The sequence below is a fragment of the Trachemys scripta genome, chromosome 1 (genome assembly GCF_013100865.1).
Source record: "Trachemys scripta elegans isolate TJP31775 chromosome 1, CAS_Tse_1.0, whole genome shotgun sequence".
In the NCBI taxonomy this organism is placed as follows: Eukaryota; Metazoa; Chordata; order Testudines; family Emydidae; genus Trachemys; species Trachemys scripta.
The window spans coordinates 330,089,019-330,112,445 of record NC_048298.1 but is presented as its reverse complement, the minus strand read 5'-3'; the positions used below and the strand labels follow the sequence as shown (position 1 = coordinate 330,112,445).

Genomic DNA, 23,427 nt, shown 5'->3' with positions numbered 1-23,427 from the left:
TTATTAGTGACATAGTCATGCAGGAACCCCTCATGTTCCTCAGCATAGGGAAACACAGTTATTTGTGCTGGTGTTAAGTTAGTGAGTATCCGCCGACAAAGCCACCTAGGTGATGTACACATACAAATACACCCAGGAACTAGAAACTGGGTCCAATGGTGCAACTATAAACTGGCAGCATCAAACACCACCTTCTCTGCAGGGGAATATGGAGAAACAGAAGGAATTATGTGGTCATGGAGTAAATGGACTGAGGGCCTGGTCATGTGTGGTGATGGAAGTCACCTAGCAGGAGGTTCTCAGCACTTGACAGGAATAGGATCCTGTTTATCCTCTCATTTACTCCAGTGAAAATCAGGAGAATGTTCCCTGAAGTCAAGGAGGTCACACTGGTGACAAACCAGCATGAGAGGAGAATCAAATTCAGGGTCTCTGCATAGGAAAGAATTAAATCAGGCTCCCACTGAAGGGCTCCTAAGGGCCTCCCTAAACAACAAGTTCTTTAGTTCCCAAGTTCTTGCCTTCAAGCTTAGCCCCAATTGATCCTGAGGAGGGAATACAAGAAGGAGGTGGCTGGCTGCATTTGCCTTGCTGGGACACCCTGAGGTGAGGGAGCCTGATTCTTCCCTGCCTTGGGTAGCCATTCACACCTGTGCCCAGTGAGTCCACAACGTTACCAGCCTACAGTGGCAGCATTTTACACCCTTTTTTGTGCTCACTTTGCATAGGGGTAAATGACTACACAAGGCACAAATCTGCCAGGAATCAGGCCCTAGCATCGTCATGAACTCACTGGAACATCAGTTTACAAATGGGAGTTTTTAAATAATAAGTCGTGTTTCTCATCCAAAGAACTCCCCAGAGGCGTTAGAGACAGGTGTTCAATACGCCTCACCACACACCGGTCTGGGATCATTATTACATCCTAGTTACAGCAGGGTAAACTGAGGCACGGAGAAGTGAGGTGTCTTGTCCAAGGTCCCATATTGAGTCAGTGGCAGAGCAGGAAGGCATTCCAGAGTCCTGATTCTCCTCTCCTACTGGTTTTATGGTGTAACTCTATTGACTCCAATAGAGCTATTTCTGATTTACATCAAGGGAAGTGGGAAGAGATGCAAGGCCTAACTCAAAGTCCCCTTCTCTAGCCACTACCTAACATTGCCTCTGCACTATTGTTGAAAGAGAAAGTATGTTTTAAAATACTAACTCTATTTCCACCCAATGCCCCTACAGCAATCCCACTGTCATCCCAGCTCTCCGATAAATGTGCTCCAAGAACTTGAACCAGGCATGAATTTTTACAGCCAGGCTGTAAGCCCCATAAAAACAAGGGACAATATATATTGGAAAAGCAGAACCAGTTTAGTTAAAGTGGTTTCAAGGGCTCCCAGGCGAGACACGTAATCACAGTGCATATAAAACTCTAGTCATATGGTACTGAAGTCACCATTTTTATAGCTGTGATTTTAACTAATGTAGTGTTGATGGGAAAAGTGCCTGATTGACAGTCCTGGGGAATTAAATCCTCTCTCCATGGAGCCGGCACAGCACAGTCAACAACAGTGCAAACTGCTCGTTTGCCGCTACTGTGATCTGCTGGGACCACCCATAGGGATTCATAGATATTGATTATGATCAGCCGGTCTGTCTTTCTGCAGTGCACAGGCCAAAGAACATCACCCACTAATTCCCATTTTGACCCAAGTGGCTAATCAAAGCCTGTGAGTGTTCCAGTTGGGATGAGAAATAGATGATAGAGGTTGATATTTCTTTGATGCAATCTTGTTTATTTACAAGGAATGTACAAAGTCCTGCTCCTCCAAACCCAGGAGGAACCCAAACCAGGGTTTGTTGCTTACAGCCTTAAACCTCTTTAGCCAGCATCAGACCCAAAAGCTCTCTCTCCAGCTTCTTCCAGGGCTGTACCGTACTTATAGGCCTCTGCTTGAATTTACAATACTCAGCAAAAACTCTTCTGCCCACACAGTCTAAAACTCTCGGGCAGGGTCACATAACCCTTTTGTCTTAGGGGAATTGTGATTAATTTATCCTTACAGTTACGTTAACTGAAGAGTTCATTCACGTCCATTAATCTCAACAAGGTTTTAACTCAATCCATAACAAGATTTCACCTAGCTCACACACACACACAGACCCTGAACGACAAACAGCATAGGCGCTGACTCCGTGGGTGCTCTGGGGCTGGAGCACCCACAGGGAAATATTAGTGGGTGCCTGGCACCCACCAGCAGCCAAGCTTCCCCCCCACCTCCCAAGTGTGCTGCGTCCCCGCTCCTCCCCCTCCCTCCCTCCCTCCCAGCACTTTCCGCCCACCCACCGCCTAACAGCTGTTTGGCGGCGCTTAGGACACACAGAGCCTCCATGACCAAGCCTCCATCTAAGGGCCGCAGGGACATGTTAAATAAATAAATATATGGAGATGTACTTATCTCATAGAGCCAGAAGGGACCCTGAAAGGTCATCAAGTCCAGCCCGCTGTCTTCACTAGCAGGACCAAGCACTGATTTTGCCCCAGATCCTCAAGTGGTCCCCTCAAGGATTGAACTCACAATCCTGGGTTTAGCAGGCTAATGCTCAAACCACTGAGCTATCCCTCCCCCATGCTGCTGCTTCTGGGAGCCGCCTGAGGTAAGCGCTGCCCGGAGCCCACACCACTCCCGCACTCCAAGGCCCTGCCCCAGCTCTGAGTCCCCTCCTGCACCCAAACTCCCTCCCAGAGCCTGCACCCTGCACCTCCTCCTGCATCCCAATCCCCAGCCCTGAGCCCCCTCCTGCACCCAAGCCCCTCATCTCCAGACCCACCCCAGAGCCCTCACCCCCACCTGGAGCCCTCATCCCCTCCAGTACCCCAACCTTGTTCCATCCCTTAGCCCACTCCTGCACCCCATCCCCAGCCCTGAGCCCACTACTGCACCCCAAACCCCTCATCTCCAGCCTGCGCCCCCAGCTGCAGCCCTCATCCCCTCCAGCACCCCAATCCCCTGCCTCAGCCCAGACCCCCCTCCCACACTCCAAACCCCTCATCCCCAGACCCACCCCAGAGCCCTCACCCCCAGCTGGAGCCCTCATCCCCTCCAGTACCCCAACCTTGCTCCATCCCTTAGCCCACTCCTGCACCCCATCCCCAGCCCTGAGCCCACTACTGCNCTTGCTCCATCTCTTAGCCCACTCCTGCACCCCATCCCCAGCCCTGAGCCCACTACTGCACCCCAAACCCCTCATCTCCAGCCTGCGCCCCCAGCTGCAGCCCTCATCCCCTCCAGCACCCCAATCCCCTGCCTCAGCCCAGACCCCCCTCCCACACTCCAAACCCCTCATCCCCAGACCCACCCCAGAGCCCGCACCCCCAGCGGGACCCCTCATCCCCTCCAGCACCCCAACCCCCAGCCCAGAGCCCCCTCCCACACTCTGAACCCCTCATCCCCGGCCCCACCCCAGAGCCCGCACCCCCAGCCGGACCCCTCATCCTCTCCTGCACCCCAATCCCCTGCCCCAGCCTAGTGAAAATGAGCAGTGAGCGAGGGTGGGGGAGAGCGAATGATGGAGGGAGAGGGGATGAAGTGAGTGGGGGGTGGGGCCTCAGGGCAGAGCAAGGGTGTTTGGTTTTCTGCAGTCAGAAAGTTGGCAACCCTATGTGCTGCTCTGGTAGTGTGCACCAGACAGAAAGCAGGTGTAACTAGCTGTTTGAAAATCCCACACTGTTGGGGAAAGTCCAGGTAGAGTGAAGTCCAGATAACTGGCCACCCCAGCCTCCTAGCGTCGGTGTAGAGTGTGCGTCGGGGGCGTGACTGCGGACGGGGGTGTGTGGCTGGAGTGCAGCTCCTACATACAAGATAAAACCTGCAAAGGGAGACTCTGATCTCTGTTATGCTGGCAAATACCAGTGTAACTGGGGTCAGAATTTTCCCAGTATAACCCAGGCCTGCTTGGTGTGCTCCTCTGTCCCACTCTAGAGGCACCTAGCCCCGCTACAGACTCATGAGTCTGCTACAGCCTTAGCTAAGAACAGGGGTTCTCAAACTTCATTGCACCGTGACCCCCGTCTGACAACCAAAATTACTTCACGGCCCCGGGAAGGGGGACCGAAGCCTGAGCCCCACCAACCTGGGTAGGGGGGCCAAAGCTCAAGCCCTGCCACGTGGGGGCACCAAAGCTTGAGGGCTTCAGCCCCAGGCTGTGGGGCTCAGACTTTGGCTTCAGCTCCAAGCAGGGCCGGTTCCAGGCACCAGCTTGGCAAGCAGGTGCTTGGGGCGGCCACTCCGGAGAGGGGCGGCACGTCCAGCTATTCGGCGGCAATTCGGCGGACGGTCCCTCACTCCCACTCGGAGTGAAGGACCTCCTGCCGAATTGCCGCTGCAGATTGCAATCGCGGCTTTTTTTTTGGCTGCTTCAGGCGGCCCAAACCCTGGAGCCGGCCCTGGCTCCAAGCCCCAGCAAGTCTAACGCCAGCCCTGGTGACCCCCACTTTGGGGTCCCGATCCACGGTTTAAGAACCGCTGGCTAAGAACTATGTGTCTTTTAGCTCACACAGCAATAGAGGCTCATACACTAAGATTTGGGGTCCCAGGTTCGATCCTGCTTGCTGATGACAAGGGTGTGTTGACGTTACACCCAGGGCTGGCTCCAGGCACCAGCTTACCAAGCAAGTGCTTGGGGCGGCCACTCCGGAGAGGGGCGGCACGTCCAGCTGTTCAGTGGCAATTCGGCGGACGGTCCCTCACTCCTGCTGGGAGCGAAGGACCTCCTGCTGAATTGCCGCTGCAGATCGCGATCGCAGCTTTTTTTATTTTGTTTTTGTTTGGCTGTTTGGGGCGGCCAAAACCCTGGAGCCGGTTCTGGTTACACCAGCTCTAAAATGAGATTTTGATCAGTCCACACCCTTTTCTCTTCCTCTGTGATTATTAGTAAGCACCTCCTAAACAATCCATTGTGTTTAACCCTCACTTATCGCAAGGTAAGGGTTGCTTCTCCTAACTTGACCAGGGGATCCTATTGAAAGAGAATGTAAGAAACTGGGTGATGTAAGTGAATGTTGCTGTTATAAAGATCATGTTCCACCTGGGACATCACTGGAAGGACAAATGAGGGTTTATAGATCTTCAGCTTTTATCTCTGTTGTCTTCTCTAGATCCCCAAATCTGGGCCAGATTCCAATCTAGATTGAAGTTAATGCTGCTACTCTGGATTTACACTGGTAAAACTGAGATCAGAATCGGGCTCTGTGTCCTTGTGACACGACCAACAGAGAGAAGAAAAGTGGCTCTGAAAAAGAATGGCCGCTCCTGAGGTGATTTTTCAGTCTCCTAAATCATGTCAAGGTACCAAATTGATCTATCTGCTGATCTTTCACTGCTGATGTATTTTCCCCCATCATACTGTGAATTTCTATTGAGACAGAAAAAGCACATTAGTAAAAGTCCGGGAGCGTGGCTCAACTTTATTGTGTGGTTTGTGCTAAACACAAAAATGATCAATATTTAACATTGACATTAATGGGGTTGGAGGAGAACTTAAAAAACCTAACTCTTGTTTTCTTTGCATGGATATTAAAAATTCCTCGGTGCTTTTCAGGGGAGTAGACAGTTGCCTCAGTGTCCTTGGACACTTATCATTATTACTAAATATTTATGTTGCTATAGTAGCCAAAGACCCCAATCAGAACTGGTGCCCCACTGTATTGTGGACTCTGGAGATACAGTCCCTGCCCTGAAGCCCCTAGAATCTGTGAGCTGGGTTGCTGGCTGCATCAGCGCTGGCACCAGCACAGAAAGAATGCAGTTTTTGCCTCCCCTATTCAGTTGCTGCTGAGATGGGGGTGGCCTCTGGCTAGAGCAGCCCAGATGACTTCACTGTTGCATTCCCTGCTTCACTGACCTGTATGGGGCTTTGCAGGGACACAGAATAGGCAGAGCACAGATCTACTCTGGCTACATCCCAGATTCATCCTCTCCCCTCTCTGGCCTGCTGCTGCAACTGGGGCTGTTGCAGAGACAGTACAGGGTGCCCCTGCCCAGAGGTATTCCTCAGGGGGAATTTATGTCTGCCCCGCAGCCCCTTTGCACCAGCCTAGCTGACATAAATGGGCTGCATGGCAATGATAATGAAGACAGGCAGCATACTAAAGGAGAGGGAGAAGGATACAATCAAATTGTATCCTATTTTCTATACATACAGACAAGTCATAAGAACGGCCATACTGGGTCAGACCAACGGTCCATTCAGCCCAGTATCCTGTCTTCTGACAGTGGCCAATGCCAGGTGCTTCAGAGGGAATGAACAGAACAGGAAATCATCAAGTGATTTCAGGAGAGTAGACAAGTGATTACCTGACACCTATTCTTAGCTTCTGGCAAACAGAGGCTAGGGACACTTCAGACCATGGTTTTGCGTCCCTGCCCATCTTGGCTAATAGCCATTGATGGACCTATCCTCCAGGAACTTATCTAGTTCTTTTTTTTAACCGTTATAGTCTTGGCCTTCACAACATCCTCTGGCAAAAAGTTCCACAGGTGAAATACTTCCTTTTGTTTGTTTTAAACCTGCTGGCTATTAATTTAATTTGGTGACCCCTAGTTCTTGTGTTATGAGGAGTAAATAACACTTCCTTATTTACTTTCTCCACACCAGTTATGATTTTATAGACCTCTATCGTATCTCCCTTAGTTGTCTCTTTTCCAAGCAGAAAAGTCCCAGTCTTATTAATAATCTCTCCTCATACTGAAGCTGTTCCATACCCCTAATCATTTTTGTTGCCCCTTTCTCTACCTTTTCCAATTCCAATATATCTTTTTTGAGATGGGACAACCAGATCTGCATGCAGTATTCAAGATGTGGGCATAGCATGGATTTATGTAGAGGCAATGTGATATTTTCTGTCTTATTATCTATCCCTTTCTTAACGATTCCCAACATTCTGTTTGCTTTTTTGACGGCTGCTGCACATTGAGTGGATGTTTTCAGAGAACTGTCACAATGACTCCCAAGATCTCTTTCTTGAGTGGTAACAGCTAATTTAGACCTCGTCGTTTTAGATGTGTACTTGAGATTAAGTTTTACAATGTGTATTACTTTGCATTTATCAAGTCTTGCTGTTATAAATAAAAAGTCAGACATCCCCATCTGCCCCTCATCCCAGCCACCCCCAGTGGACTGCCCGCCTCTGTGGAGATGCCTGTATGAAAAACAAAAGGATCCCAGTTTCATAAGTATCCACATCATCAGGCCATGGTGTATTTTGATTGTTGTTGCACAGGCCTACCTGCTAAGGCAGCCATTTTACGCCACACCGTAAGCTGCCTCTTCTCATCTCTCATTTCTACCTCCTTCATACCAAATCTCCCCTAGGGCTACTGCTGCCCGACAGTCGTGGGAATGAGGCATGTTAGAATTCAACGGCCTTGCAAGTAGATTTGATTGTTGGGGGCCATTCCACCAAAGTGATTTGGCATCTACCGAAGATGTAGGGAAGCTGATGAGCGCACTAAAAAATAAACAGCAATTTAAGGCAGGGCTAATGGCTCCATAACTCTCTCCTTGATTGCAAAGACATTAAAAAAAAAAAAAAAAAAGAAAGTCAAAAAGCAGGTGGTGGGGGAATGAGCAGCACGCTCCAGTAAAAGCATGCCGCTCCCTTAAGGGACGCCATTCCATTGACATCCACATTGATTTTCAAAATGAATTCCCATTACGCTTCCCGCACTGACCTGGACACCGAGCGCATTAATGGGAGTGAATTCAGCACTCACTTACTCCATTAGGTTTGTGAGATGAACTCCATAAATAGCAGGTGAGAGATGGATTGTTATGTGGGTCTGGGAGGGTATTTCAAGTGCCAGAAAAATAAACCCAGCTGCTACACCGTGAGGCTGCCAAGATATATATTTGTTATTAAATAGGAAACTGTGCTTTAGGTCAAACATCAGCGATGGGTACTTTCAGAGAGGGGGGGAGGGGAAAAAGCATGCAGTGTTAAAGGATTCACCTGACATGATCGGGATTATCTTTGATCCATGCTAACATAGCTCCAGCACTTAAAGAAAAGCCAAGGCCTTAGCATTTCTATACTGGCTGGAAATGGCAATTGGTTAGAGGAAGGCTGATCTTGTGAGCTCTGGATTCCAATCCTGGCTCTCCACAAATGCCCTGAGTCACCTTGGGCAAGTCATTCCCCTCTCTGTGCCTCAGCTCTCCATCTGTAAGGGAAGGATAATAACGCATCCTTTCTATCACCCTTTGTCCATGTAGACGGTACGCTCGTCAGGACAGGGACTGTTTGTACAGCCCCTAGTACAATGGGGCTCCAATCAATAGCTGGCATCTCTTGGCCCTGCTGTAATACAAATAATAATACCAGCTATAGGGTTCGTTTTTAGCAAGTACAAGCCTGCTGAACTGAACAGCATTCCCTTTCTCCTCAAAAATACATACCTCATGCACGGTTGACAATGCGGCGGGGGGAGAGAGGAGGGGATTGGTAATAGGCAATGGAGTCCTGACTTTCTCCACCATGAGTTCAAAGCCAGCCCCAGCTGGCGTCTCCAAAAGCTATAGCCAGTTAGCAGGTGGTAGGAAATAAGCTGACAGGCTCTGTTCTGAGTGGGCAAGGTCATTGCCACGGACACTTCTGCTGGCAGGGTTGCTACTCCAGAGAGGTGCAGGCGTAGAGCCTACCTTGCCCCTAGGGGCTATTCATTGGGGGAAGCTAGCATCAGCCCTGTTTGCTGTGCTGTGCCCATTTCCAGGATGGGCAGAGAACATCAGTTTCCAGAGCCTTGCCTACAAGGAGTGTGTTATTTCCTACCATTGTTCTAGCCCCAGCGCAGTTTCTGCAGTGCCAGCAATAACGGCAGAGCTGGTGTAGATGGGGCACTGGTGTCTTTAACCACTGAGTGGTCTAACCCCAGAACGCTAGGGCTTCCACCTTTGCTAGCCCTACATTCTCCGGAGAGACAGTGCAGGGCGGCCACTCTAGCCCCCTGCCTGCAGTATTATGGGGTAGCGCCTAGTAACACCAGAGTTAAAGTTGCAGCAGTGTTTCTGTTTACAGCTATTTGAAAGTGCTCTTAAATCCACAGGCTGAGGCAGATGGCCACGAAAAAATCCTTGTGCCACCCAACTGTGAGTCTGCTCCCCTTTGATCCTTCCCCGAAGGAGTCCTTCAGGCAGCTCCCAGGACCATGCTTTTGTGTGCAACCAGTCTCAAGTAGTCCTTGGATCAATGAATCACAGAGCACAGTGAAATCTCTATGAACAGGCGTGATACACTGAAACTGTGCCAGGTGCGGGGCAAATGTCAGGAGTAGTTAGGGAGGGCTAATGTACTGTCATGCTCCCAGTTCCTCATGCCATCCCCACAGGGGCAGAGTTAAGGTTGTGTGGGAAGTGTCATTTTAACCTCACATTTCCTGGTTTTCCAGCCCTTCAGTTTTGGGAGTTAAACTCTCACGATCTGGCAAGGCAGGGGGAGCACAGGGCACAGCTGAATGCCTATGAGAGTCTCTCCATGGTAGCAGCATTGTTTTGCATGTGAACCGCTCCTCAAGTTCATGCTACGGATGCTTTGGTGATCCCTTAAGGAAACACAGCCCGATGCTCAGCTGGTGTAATGGGTGTAGCTCCATCCAAGTCAATGTTGTTGACTGACACCAACTAAGGCTATGGCCCTGTAGAGTTCATAGTTAAGATGTGCATGTTAGGCCTTATGTTATGGTAAGGAAAAAACAACTGAGACGCCATCCCAGAAGGAAAAATGTGAATCTGAAACTGTGGCTCGCTACAGTATTGACTAGGCTGGGAGCCAGGAATTTTTTATGACTGTTTTTCAATCTAAAAAGTTGGTATTTCCCTCCTTGTTGACAGCTTTAAATTCCCTTGCTTAGAGCTCTTGACTATTACTGGGTACACATATTTTTACACAATGTTCCCGTGCTTATCTGAGTAAAATAATTACTCAGTCTCCTTTGGAAATTATTGCTCAGAAGGTAGTTTTTTAACCATGGCAGCTGATATAATGACAGTTCTCCCCTGCCTAGAGCCAGATATTGCTCTGAAACATTTCCCACGTTCACTGACTTGAAAAGGTGCTTCTATGGAAGAGCTGTAATCCCTTTTCACAGTCAGTTATATTCAGGAGCTTCTTGTGGACACAGGTAGGGTTTCCATATACCGTGAGTGTTTTTTACTCCTCTGAGTAGTGCCATTGAAGTCAGTGGGAGTGTTTGCATGAGACAGGACTGCTGATGTGAGATGGCATTTGCAGGGCAGATCCTGACATCACTGTGTTAACTGACGCTACGCCCATCTGATACCATAGGCCTGCTTCTCCTCTCGCTTATGTTGCTTTGAAGCAAGGTTAACTGCAGAGGAGCCAATGGAATCATGTGGCTGTGCAATGGGAGTGGAGAATCAGGTCCAACATGCCTTGGGAATACGGATCCTGCTTTCGAGCTCTGTTTTGTGGATGAGGCTAGGAATTGCCCTTTAAAGCAAGCTAAATTCAGAGACAAATTAGGGTTCATGCTCTAGAAGTGGATTAGCAGAGTGACCAATCAAACCAATCTATGAAGTCATCAGCTCTTGATGTTTTTGGTTTATACCCCTGTACCTCCATAATGGCACATGGGTGCAAGTGGGGCAGGATCTGAGGCTAAAATAGGGAAAGAACAAGTTAAGAATTATTTAGACAAGCTAGATGTCTCCAAGTTGGCAGGGCCTGACAAAATATATCCTAGAACACTTAAGGACCTGGCTGAAGAGATCTCTGAGCCATTAGCAATTATCTTTGAGAATTTGTGGAGGACAGGAGAGATCCCAAGGGCAAATATAGTACCTATCTATAAAAAAGGGAATAAGAATAATCCAGGGAACTATAAACCAGTCAATTTAACTTCAGTACCCAGAAAGATACTGGAGCTCATAATCAAACAATCAATTTGTAAGCAACTAGAAGATAAAGTGATAAGTAACAGTCAACATGGAGTTGTCAAGAACAAATGAGGTCAAACCAACCTAATATCTTTCTTTGACAGGTTAACAAGCCTATGGATGGAGAGAAGCGGTAGATGTGATATATCTCAGTTTTAGAAAGGCTTTTGATACTGTCTCACATGACTTTCTCATACACAAACTAGGCAAATATAGCCTAGATGAACGTACTATAAGGTGAGAAAAAACATACTCAGAGAGTAGTTATCAATGGTTCTCAGTTAAGCTGGAAGGGCTTATCATGTGTGGTCCCACAGGGATCTGTCCTGAGTTCGGCTCTATTCGATATCTTCATAAAGGATTTGGATAATGGCATAGAGAGTACACTTGTAAAGTCTGCCAATGATACCAAGGTGGGAGGGGTTGCAAGCACTTTGAAGGACAGGATTAGAATTCAAAATGATCCTGACAAACTGGAGAAATGGTCTGAAGTAAATAGGATGAAATTCAATGAGGACAAATGCAAAGTACTCCACTTGGGAAGGAACGATCAATTGCACAAATACAAAATAGGAAATGACTTCTGGGGAAGGAGTTCTGCAGAAAATGATCTGTAGGTCATAGTGAATCACAAACTAAACATGAGTCAACAATGTAATACTGTTGAAAAAAAGTGAAAGTTATTTTGAGATCTATTAGCAGGAGTGTAGTAAGCAAGACATGAGAAGTAATTCTTCCACTTTACTCAGCACTGATAAGGCCTCAACTAGAGTATTGTGTCCAGTTCTGGGCTCCACACTTCAGGAAAGATGTGGACAAATTGGAGAAAGTCCAGAGAAGCAGCAAAAATGATTAAAGGTCTAGAAAACATGTCCTGAGAGGACAGATTGAAAAACTTGGGTTTGTTTAGTCTGGAGAAGAGATGAGTGAGGGGGGACATGATACCAGTTTTCAAGTATGTAAAAGGCTGAAATAAAGAGGAGGGTGATAAATTGTTCTCTTTAACCACTGAGGACAGGACAAGAAGTAATTGGCTTAAAATTGCAGCGAGGTTGATGTAGGTTAGGTTAGGAAAAACTTCCTATCTGTAAGGGTAGTTAAGCACTGGAACAAATTGCCTAGGGAGGTTATAGAATCTCCATCACTGAAGGTTTTAAAGAATAGATTAGACACACTGGTCAGGGATGGTTTAGCTAATACTTAGTCCTGCCTCAGTGCAGGGGACTGGACTAGATGACCTATAAAGGTCACTTCCAGTCCTATGTTACTATGATCATATGACACTTGCCTATGATGGGAATTTGCAAAGCCTGAGACATGGCTCTTGGCTCACCTCTTGCCCGGTTCTCTTCCTGTTGAAATTGACAGTATGTGTATTTTTTTTTAAATGGGGATAGCAATATATCACCTTCTAGGAGTGAATCCAGACAGTGGTGAGGCTCAGGAGGTGTCTCCTTTGCCACCTGTCTGGAAGGATCCGTCTTCCATTCACGGTCACATTCACCGATGCAGCGCCTGCACCACTGACACCGAAGGCATAGTGCCAAATCATAGGGTGAAATCCTGGCCCCTCAATGGGAGTTTTGTTCTTGACTTCAACAGGGCCAGCTTCCAATCTAAGGGTGTTCTACAGTGCAAAGTTAAGTCAGCATAACCACTTTGCTGAGGGCCGTGAAAAATTTCACACCCTGTACAATGTAATTAAGCTGATCTAAGCCCTAGTGTAGACACCACTAGGTTGATGGAAAAATGCTGTAGCATTTCTAGTGTAGACATACCCTAAGTATAAGACAAGACGTGGTTACAGACAGGGGGAGTAACAGGAAACGACGAGACAATATTGGTCAGCATAACTGTCCGGGTCTCAGCGCACCAGCTGCCTGACATCAGTCTCTCTCAGGTCACTTTGCTTCTGCCAAATGAGTGTGCTCTTTCCGAGATCTTTTTATTTACAAAATCTTCCCTCCTCCCCCTGACTCTATCACATTTGGAAAATCTAATATGAAATGGGGGAAAAAACCCATCTCTCCTCTTCAGAAAATTGACAGAGGTCTGGAGCGGAGAAGTAAAGTCACCTTATAAATGTCCATCTAACAGCTTAATGGGAAAGATGATCTCAACATTTTTTCCTTCCCCACTTCTTGCTGGCAGATTTTGATCGCTGCCTTCTCTTCTTTCGTTCTGCACATTCTCTCATCGAACTCAATGCCCTTTAAAGTTAACACCACAATTCCTACCTTGTCTCTTTTCTTCGGGGACCATTAAGACCTAGAAAGTCACTGGGTTGTTGTAATTTTAAACCCAGCCCAAGAGCAGTGTCGAAACTTGAACTCAACCCCCCCCCGAGTGCAACGCTAGAGGAATATGATGAAGTCATTGCATTAAGCTCAGGAGGAGAGATTTTCAAAGTTACAGTGAATGCTATTTCCTAGTAAGATATTCTCGCATCTGCTTTAGGGCTTTCTATAGCATCCATCCCCATAGACATAGTTTCTGAATGCTAGCACCGGCTGCTCACCTACAGCAGAAGTTCAAAACTCACAAGTAATCTTCTGTTGAAATATGAAGCACAATGGACAACTGATGCTCGGGCATGGTTGCTGTTGTGAGATGCTGAGCATCTTAACAGTTTCAATGGGAGCTGAAGATGCTCACCATACTGCGATATATCTGTGTTATACCTGACAATGATTCTATGGGTCAGATCCTCAGCTGGTGAAAATTAGTGCAGCTATTTAGTGCAGCAATATTGACTTTGATGGCGCTATTCCAGTTTATACCAGCTGAAGATCTGGCCCATAGATTCAACTACTATCCATTTCATGTATTTAAAGGAAGCTAGGTGCCACAGGAAACTGATAACGGGCTACAGCTTTTCACCTCTAGGTTACTGGTTCAAATGCAGGGCAGGTTATTACTATTTGCATTATAGTAGTGCCCAGAACTGCAGCTGAGATCAGCGCTCCATTGTTCTAGGTGCTGTACTAACACAAACTAAGAGATAGTCCCTGCCACAAACAACTTTCAGTCTGAATAGACAAGTCAGACAAAGGAAGTATCTCCATTTACTAGATGGGGAACTGAGCAAAGAGAGATTAAGTGATGTGACCAAGTACATACGGGAAGTTTGTGGCAGAGACACGGATTGAATCTACAGCTACTAAGGTGCAGTCTGATGCCTTAAGCATAAGACCATCTTTCCTCAGTAGTGAATGCAAACTGGTGGCCAATGCAAAAAGAGCTGGTGGTCTCAGTCCAGTTCCCAGTGGAGAGATGTCCACATTCCACTGTCATTGGCACTCAGCAGAGAGGCCAATGATTGACATATCCTCTTGCCCCCTAAAGATGGTGCATCAATCAGCACATTCATAGGACACTGCCGGTGTTAGTTCTTTGGGTAAGGACGGCTGTCGCCCGGGCTGTCAGTTCAACACCTTTCCCAAGCATAAGATTTTGTTTCAATAAATAAGCGATGCTACATGTGAGTTTGGCTTTTGCTGCTTTGTTTGTGTGTTACAAAGTGAACATTTGCTGAGAGGCGGGTAGAGAAAGAGAGATCAATGTAAATAAAATAACATCCCTGGGTGCAGAAGTGTCAGCAATCTCCTCGGATTTGTAAAAAGAATACAGAAACATGAGACCCTTCCAAAGCAGTGATAGCCTCAGAGGAGCATGGGAACGAGGAAAAAATATCACAGCACTGAAGAGAGAGAGAGAGAGAGAGAGAGAGAGAGAAGGGAAAAGAGCCAAGTCAGATCATCCTGACCTCAAAGCATTAAATATCTCAGTTATTTTAACAGAAATCAATTATTTGAAGGACAAAGAGGGAAAACGGAGAGAGGCTGCAACATAAAAGGCACAGCAATGCGCCCGCCTGACCGGCCTTGCATAACCTTGTTGCAATTCACATGAGATTCCCTGCTCCACCCCCCAGCAGGAACTGACTGAGAAGCAAATCCAAATGCTAATGGCTTCCCTGGTATTCAGATGTAAAATACAGGAAGCTTATTTAAAACCCAGAGCCCACTAGCTGCTTTAGGACAGCACAGAAGGCTTACTGTGTTGATTGCTACCAATCAGTTACCAGGCAGAGTGTTTCTGGGGTGCTGGTTCTGTCTTATAACAGGAGAGATGGGTTCGAGGCTCGAGTCATAAGACTTGCATCCAGATCCAGGATTAGATTCAGATCCAAAAGTTCAGGTCAGGACTCTCTCTGTTCTCCTACGATAGATTAATTCCCCTGAGTAAGGAATTACTGCACTGCATGTGCTATGCAGGAGGTCAGATCACTGCTGATTTTTATTCTTTGTGTTGTGGTAGCACCTCGAAACTCCAATCATGAACCAGGATACCATTGTGCTAGGTGCTGTACAAATGCAGATGGTCAAAATGATGGTCATAATGATCCCTTTAAAAATATATAGGCCTGAGTCTCCACTGCCTCACACTGTGTGGGGTCATTCACACCTGTCCGAACATCACAAAACCACAACTGTTGTTTGACACCCACATTCTTCAAGTGTAAATGACTTCACGAGGTGCAAAGTAGTGGAGACACAAAGTCCCACATGCTCTTGCTCCTGCTCCCATTGACGTCAATGGAGAAATTCCCATTGACTGCAGTAGTGGAGAATCAAGCCCTCTGTTAGCAAAGGGATGTGATGAAGTTGGCTTACTAAAATACCCCTGAATACTGAGGCTAATTTTAATAAAAAAAATAAATAACAGCTTCTCAGTACTGTGATGATCAACCTTAAAGGGACAATGCCAATGTTTGTAGACCTAACATCTGGTCTACAGAACCTTCCCCCCTTTGATATGCTTGCAGGGCCCAAGGTAACAATGTGTACGTATTTTTAAAAAATGGGTGCTTCAGGGCTCAAGGAAAAGACAGACGAATATCAGGGTCTGCAGCCCGGCACTTACAAGCAACCTTGCAGTGACAAACCTGCGTGTGGTCTTATCTTACAGCCCACATGTGGGATAAAGACCTGCAAGGAGGGAAAATAACAGTGCGGGGAAATATTTAGGACGAGGCAGGATTTATTTATTCTGCATAAATGACATTTTTTTATTACTTTCCGTTTCATGAATCATCATTTCTGTTATGCACAATAACAATATGTTGAGAAGGGATTTAAAAAAAAAAAAAGGCTAGATCTGTTTAATTTGGAATGGAGAGGAAAAAAGCAGAGATAATAGAAATCTACTGTAATTGTATAAAGTAACGAGTGGTCAAGAGACAGGCAGTAGGGGAGCTCCCATTTACCCTTTCCCATAGTACATGAAGGGACATTTAATACACAGACAATAGAAGACATTTTACAGAATGAGCTAAATTCTGCCTTTAGATAAACATGCAACTCCCATTGAAGTCAATGGGAAAGCCAATTGGTATCTGCAGCAGAATTTGACTGGATGTGTTATTAGCGTGTGGAACTCCCTGCTGCAGGATATTATTTTTGGGATCCCCTGAGCCTCTCTTCCACTTGGTTCCCAAAAATTCAGTTTGACTCCGGAATTGGGCACTCAGGTACCTTCTTTTGGCACAGAGCAACACTACGCCCAAGCTGACCAGGTTTAAACACAGTGGGTGGATGGTACAACACAAATCCAAAATTAGACAGCAAAACGCTTCCTTACATATATCTATACTAACACTTGCATTCCTGACTATACATTGCATCATATGCTTCATGACTGGCTTGGTTACTTTTCACGAACCAATCCTTGTACAGCATGCTCTGTCCATGTACTGTTATCTTGTCCCTAGTATCAACCACATTTCTTAGCTAGACTGACTCCAGGCTAATGTTTGTTACAAATTAATCTTCCATTCACCTTCCCAGTCATGCCCACTGAGAAATGAAGTCTTACTTATGTCATGTAACTCATGTCAGGATACGTCTACAATTATTGAGGCAAATTGCTTGGTAAGAACCATTAACAGGGATTAGACATTTATGTTGAAAAGAGACTGTTTTCTCTTCTGTGGCCCCAATAAAGCCATGGTAGCACTAACAACCTGTCCTCTCCTGCCATGTTAACAGTAAGTACAGTCGCTGTGTTTTAAAGGGTAGGGCACAGGACCACTATAGGCTACGGCCTTCCCTGGTTGGCCAGGGAGAACTGACTTCAGTCATTAGCCCAGCCCTGTCAGCGTAGCAGAGGCTTGATAGGTAGGGTAAATAACATGCCCCCAAATTCATTTCCACTGGGAATGTTTATTTGACCAGAAGGAGAAATAATGATCTACTTTAATTGTTTTTTATTTCCCCACTGAGGCTGGAAAATACCACAGGCTTCATGCAGTGCCCCCTGGAAACTCCTTGTGAAGTTACTGCCACTTCCAGAGCAACCAGAACTAAGAATTGCATGAGACAGGAGAGATGGTCTTGAGATCATGACAGTAGGGTGGGATTCAGGAGAGCTGGCTTGTATTTCTGGCTCTGCCACAGGATTTCACTATGTGCCCCCAACTGAGTCACCTAAAGTCAGATTTCCAAGCATTCAACACCTACAGGTGGGGCCAACTTTTCAATAGAGCTCAGCTCTCATTTAGGGACCCAAAAGTCAACTCAGCTTGCACTATGATACCCAAGAAGCCAAGCTCTTCTGAAAATTCTGGCCACGATCTTGCTGTGCCTCACTTTCCCCATCTGAAAAACAGGGATAATGAGTAAAGCTGGTCAAAAACTTTCCACTGAGACAGCCACTTTCTGTGGGAATCTGCTGATTTCAAAGAAATTTCATTTTGGGGGAAAAAAGTAGAAATATGATTTAACGTATTTGGACTGGAATGTTTGGATTTTTCCTTCTGAAGTGACTTTTCATTTGGAAATGTATTTTATATTATCTTATTAAAATAAAACATTTGAAAGACACTTGACAATCAAAAACAAACAATGAGATTGACTGAAAATGAAGTTTCATTTTGCAGGAAATTTTGAAATTTTTGAGCTTTTCATTCTGATTTACAATGAAAAAAAAAAAAATCCAAATGTTGGAATTTCACCTGGAATGGAAATTCCAGTTCCTGACCAGCTGTCTTATCTGTTCAGCCTGTCAGAGCCTCAGGGCCACCCAGAGGATTCAGGGGGCCTGGGGCAAAGCAATTTCGGGGGCCCCTTCCATAAAAAAAAGTTGCAATACTATAGAATACTATATTCTCGTGGGGGCCCCTGTGGGGCCCGGGGCAAATTGCGTTGAAGGGTCTCTCTATGGGGCTCTCCCACTGAAACAAGCTGCTTTGGGGAGATGACCTAGAAATAAATAGATTTTTATTTTGCTCATCATCTATGATTGTGATTTTCTGCTTTTGTTGGGCCCTTCGTGTGTCACCTGATTTCCAAGCAGCCCTTTGGTGGGTCTAAAAATGTTTGGCAAGAGATTAGCCATGGACAGTGGGATCAGGCCGGCCTCACCAGCTACATAGTTATTATGGGTAGACAAGAAATTAAGATTTGGTCATTCCCCTCCCCGCCCAAAACCTTGGCACTTGAATGGAACCTATTGATTAGATCAGATTGGTTAGGCTAGACAAATGAGAACTCCAGCAGAGCAGCCCACAGTCTCTGTAGCTGTATGTGTGAGGCAGTGTGGGATAGTGGCTAGACACTAGGACCAAAAGGGCCTGGGTTCTATTCCTTCCTCTGCCACTAACATGCTGAGTGACTTTGGGCAAGTCACAGCACCTCTCTGTGCCTCTGTTTCCCCATTTGTAAAATGGGGATATTGACAGAGACCGCCTTTGAGATCTACTGATGAAAAGCACTATAGAGTAATGTGTTATAAGTATTATCGCTATGACAGCCTTTCAGAGTGTGCAGAGAACACCACCTCGGCGCCCAGCATGGGGGGCCTTGGCTCCAAGCCCTCTGCATGGGGAGCTCAAGGATAAATAAGAAGCTTTTGCACAGAGATGTGAGGAACACACAGTAAGCAGAGAGCAGGTGTCTCTCTTTGCTTAAACAAACATCACTGCACTTCTAACTTGATGACAGGGTGCTCAGCAGGGAATGAATTAATTAATGAGACTGGAGGTTCTGTGTCTTATAGCCAGTTTCAAGGAAACTGGCAATGGGTCTTAAGGCTCAGGGAAAGGGTGTGAAAATGTTAACCACGTGGAGGTGTGAGACTGTTCCAAACTGATTCGCTTAATTGTGAGATATTGCCATTTCCATTCAAGTGAATGAATGAGAGGCAAAGATATTCTCACTTAATTTGTATAGAGAATCTGCCCTCTACTGATCTCCAAGTGCTCTACAAATGTGTTTCGATTATTTATCCCAACGCCCTATGAGGTAAGCATTATTACTTAAATTTTAGAGAGTAAATGGAGGGACCGTGATGTTAAACACCTTGGCCAACACCACACAGAAAATCAGTGGCAGAGTCAGGAGTAAAACCCAGGAGCCTTGCCTTCCAGTCCTCTGCTCTAAGCAACACTCCCTTCTAGAGGTGGGAATAGAACCCAGGAGTCCTGACCCACAGTCCCCATCTCTAATCATGGCTAGACCTCGCTGCATCCCAGAGTCAGAAACAGAACCCTGCAGTCCTCCACTCCAATCACAGTCACTTTTGAAAATGGGACTTAGGCTCCTAAGTCACTTAAGGATTTTTGGAAATTTTAGCCCCAAACCAAACTAGAAACAAGAGCCTATGAGCCTTTTTTCAGATTTCCATTTCAATCATCAGCAGTTTCCTCTGCATTCAGAATCCATTTCTTTGATCATGACTAGTCTTTCACCTCTCTCCCCCATAACTGCAATACACACTTCTAAGCAGGGCCGGCTCCAGCTTTTTTGCCGCACCAAGCGATGAAGAAAAAAAACAACAAAAACAAACCCGATTGAGCTGCCGCCGAATTGCCACCGAAGAGGAAGAGAGGGAGTGAGGGACCTGCCGCCGAATTGCTGCCGAACACCCGGACGTGCCACCCCAACAACGGACTGAGTGCCACCCCTTTCTATTGGCCGCCCCAGGCATCTGCTTCCTTCGCTGGTGCCTGGGCACTGATATACATTTAGGCCCATTCATTGGTCCTTTAGTCACAGATTCCACAATTTCCTGCTTGTTGCAGGAACACTGTGACTCCTTTCTCCTGCCAGCCCCTCCACATTGCAATGAGATGAAGAGTTGCTGCTTCTACCACTTCTAGCTAGTGTAGACAGGGCATTAGCGTCTTCACGCTGCTCAGAGCAGAGCCAGAGAACGCATACAAACACCACGTGAACTTAGTTTCCTGCAGTTCTCCCTCCATTGCTAACATCTGTGGAGCTGCAGTATTGCTAGGGCCATACTGGGGCTCACATCTCTTGTAGACAAGGGCTATATGTTTTGCAGAACAGCCTGGTCATTTTTTCTTCCCAACACCATGGGTGGAGGTGGGGGGAAGGACACCCCAACCCTCCCCCCTGTGCCAAACCTAATTAAATTAACAGCGTTTGTCTAGACTATGCTGCAACTCTCCCATGAGGTGACTATGTCTTTTATGCAATGCTTGGTTCTTTTTATTTGGCCTTAAATCTAGATGATGCGAGTTAGGCCTAGATGATGCGAGTTGAGCCTGACCTGCTCACTTGCTCTGTTTACAGGAGCATAGGACTTGGGATATTGGATTGAGACCTGTGGTCCATCGAGTTCAGTAGCCTGTCATTGATAGCAGCCAGTTCTAGAGGCTTCAAAGGTGGATGCAAGAAACCTAAATACCTATGTAGTGCATTCTCTTTGGAGCGAAGGCCTCCTTGTGAAGGTTTATCAACCCAACCATGCAATTATGGGTTGAGAATGTATCTAGTCTACATGTCGGAGTCAGACAGGAAGTCCTGCAGCAAAAATAGGGAAGATAAGACTTGATGTTCCTAAGATATCTGAAGGAATGGATAAGAGAAAAAAAAAAAAAAACCTTAAAGAAATCTGGGGTAGTGGCAGTCTTTTAGTCTGTCTGTACAGCACCTAGCACAATGGATCCCTGATTGGGGCCTGTAGACATTACCACACTATAAATAATCAATAATAAAAACCAAACAACCATCCCAGCTGTCCTTATACATCATAAAGGGAAACAACTGAATGTATCATTATTATGTATATTACAATTGTGCTTAAAGGCCGACTTACTAGATACATAGGAAGAGACAGTCCCTGCCCCAAAGAACTAAACAGACAGGACAAAGGGTGGACAGAAAAACTGAGGCACAGAAGGATTAAGTGATTTGACCCACTGCAAATCAATGACATGAATAGAACTCCAGGTGTCCAGTGCTCTAACCATTAGACCAGGCTGCTTTCCCTCCACTTTTATGGAAATTCTCCCCACCCCTACACATTCTCTCCCTGACCCGGCTAAAAATTTCCCACTGCTTCTAGCTCTGGTGTAGCTGCTGCCTTTGGTTCCTGGCATTTGTAACACTGTAACAGTTAGACTGGCTGTGAGCTGGTTTAATTGATATGAGGTTAAAAATGACTACAAACACAGAAGCTTAATCTACTCTACGACTCCCAAATTTGGGACACTTTTAGAATGTCTTCATATAGACAAGAACTTAGAGGGTTTTTCCTAGAGCCATGGGAAAAGTACAGGTTTTTTTTAAACCTAAATGCAGTGTTACCAGAAGCACTTCAAAGTCATTACACACACACACACACTAATATGATAATGTCATTAGAATGGAATGTTGCATTGCAGGTGATTTAGAAACATATTCGCTTTCAAAATATTAGTGTTTAATTTAAAGTGGTCTCCAAGGCAACAGGAAACAAACTGGAATAATGTCAGACGAAAACCTCCTTCATGCCTGAGAAGTGCTGACAAGAGATTCCACATTGTACATTTTTTTGTTTTCAAATTCTCAGGCTGCGGCTGCTCTGGGGATTGGTGATACGGGGGAGAGCAGTGGCTGTGATCAGATCTGGGCTGATCATGGTCAGATATCATTCCCATCGGGTGGCTGTTTGATAGCTTGGGTGAAGCGAATCTGGTGTTCTCACTCAAGGGTGTTATCCCATTAAAGTCCATGCACCTGGTTCTCCTTTCTCATACACCAAAGCTTCCCAAGCACCTAAAGGCCCAGACGGCGTCACATACGGGGCTCTAATCTAACCTTTCTCAGCAACAGCTCAAGTTGTGGGCGCAGGGATACCCAGGTGCTCCACTGTAGTAACAGAATACACCCCTGGGAGCACACAATGCAGCATGAGCTTGGATACCCTTCAAAAGGGAACAGCAGCTGACTCCCTGTGACCAGAAGCGCTCCACTGGCCAGTACAGAAGGGGCAGCATTGTCCCACCATGACCCTTTTAGGATGTCCAATGTGCACCCTTTGACCCTGGAAGGAAAGATGGCTTTATGGTTAAATCAGTGGACGAGGATTCAAGAGATGTAGGTTCAAATTCCAGCTCCACCAGATTTTTCTCTATGACCTGATAGAAGTCACTTTTTATTATTAATGAATGATACTGTGGTAGCCAGAGGCGGCTCTATGTATTTTGCCGCCCCAAGCATGGCAGTCAGGCAGCTTTCGGCGGCATGCCTGCGGGAGGTCCGCTGGTAACGCGGATTCGGTGGCATGCCTGCAGTAGGTCTGCCGGTGCTGTGCCTTCGGCATACCCGCCGCCGAAAACACAGGACCAGCGGACCTCCCGCAGGCATGCCGCCGAAGGCAGCCTGACTGCCACCCTCATGGCGACCGGCAGGCTGCTCCCTGTGGCTTGCCGCCCCAGGCGTGCGCTTGGTGCGCTGGTGCCTGGAGCCTTCCCTGGTGGTAGCACCCAGGAGTCAGGCATTGTACAAGTACAAAACAAAACAATGGCTGGCCTGCCTTTGTAAAACTTTGCCTCTCTGGACTTCAGTTCTCCACCAGGAACAATAATCTTTCTTTTGTCTGTTTTATCTACTGAGATTGTCAACTCTTCGGGGGAAAGACTGTTTCTTACTAGATACTGCACCTAGGGTTACCATACGTACAGTTTTACTCGGACATGTCCGGCTTTTCGGCAATCAAACCCCCGTCCGGGGGGAATTGCCAAAAAGCCGAACATGTCCGGGAAAATGCCGGCCGGGCACTTCCCCTCCCGCAGCTGCTCTGCTCCTCCCCTGACTCTTCGGCTCTGTTTAAGAGCCGAGCTGCCCGAGCGCTATGGGCTTCAGGCAGCCCCCTTGCCTCCGGACCCCAGCCGCTGGCCGGGCACTTCCCCTCCCGGGCTCCGGCGGCACAGGGTCCAGAGGCATGGGGGCTGCCCGAAGCTGGTAGCGCTCGGGCAGCTTGGCTCTTAAACAGAGCCGAAGAGTCAGGGGAGGAGCAGAGCCTCCGGCCGCAGCAGCTCTGCTCCTCCCCTGACTCTTCGGCTCTGTTTAAGAGCCGAGCGCTACGGGCTTTGGGCAGCCCCCATGCCTCCGGACCCTGCGCCGCTGGAGCCCGGGAGGGGAAGTGCCCGGCCGGGGGTGCAGGGTCCGGAGGCAACGGGGCTGCCCGAAGCCC

The 23,427-nt window shown here is 46.9% G+C and overlaps 1 protein-coding gene across 1 annotated transcript in view; it reads right to left on the bottom strand.

The window, feature by feature from the left end:
• Nucleotides 1–23,427, bottom strand: part of GAB2 (GRB2 associated binding protein 2) — a 200,097-nt gene that overhangs the window by 26,910 nt on the left and 149,760 nt on the right. The gene's annotated exons all lie outside the window — the stretch shown is intronic.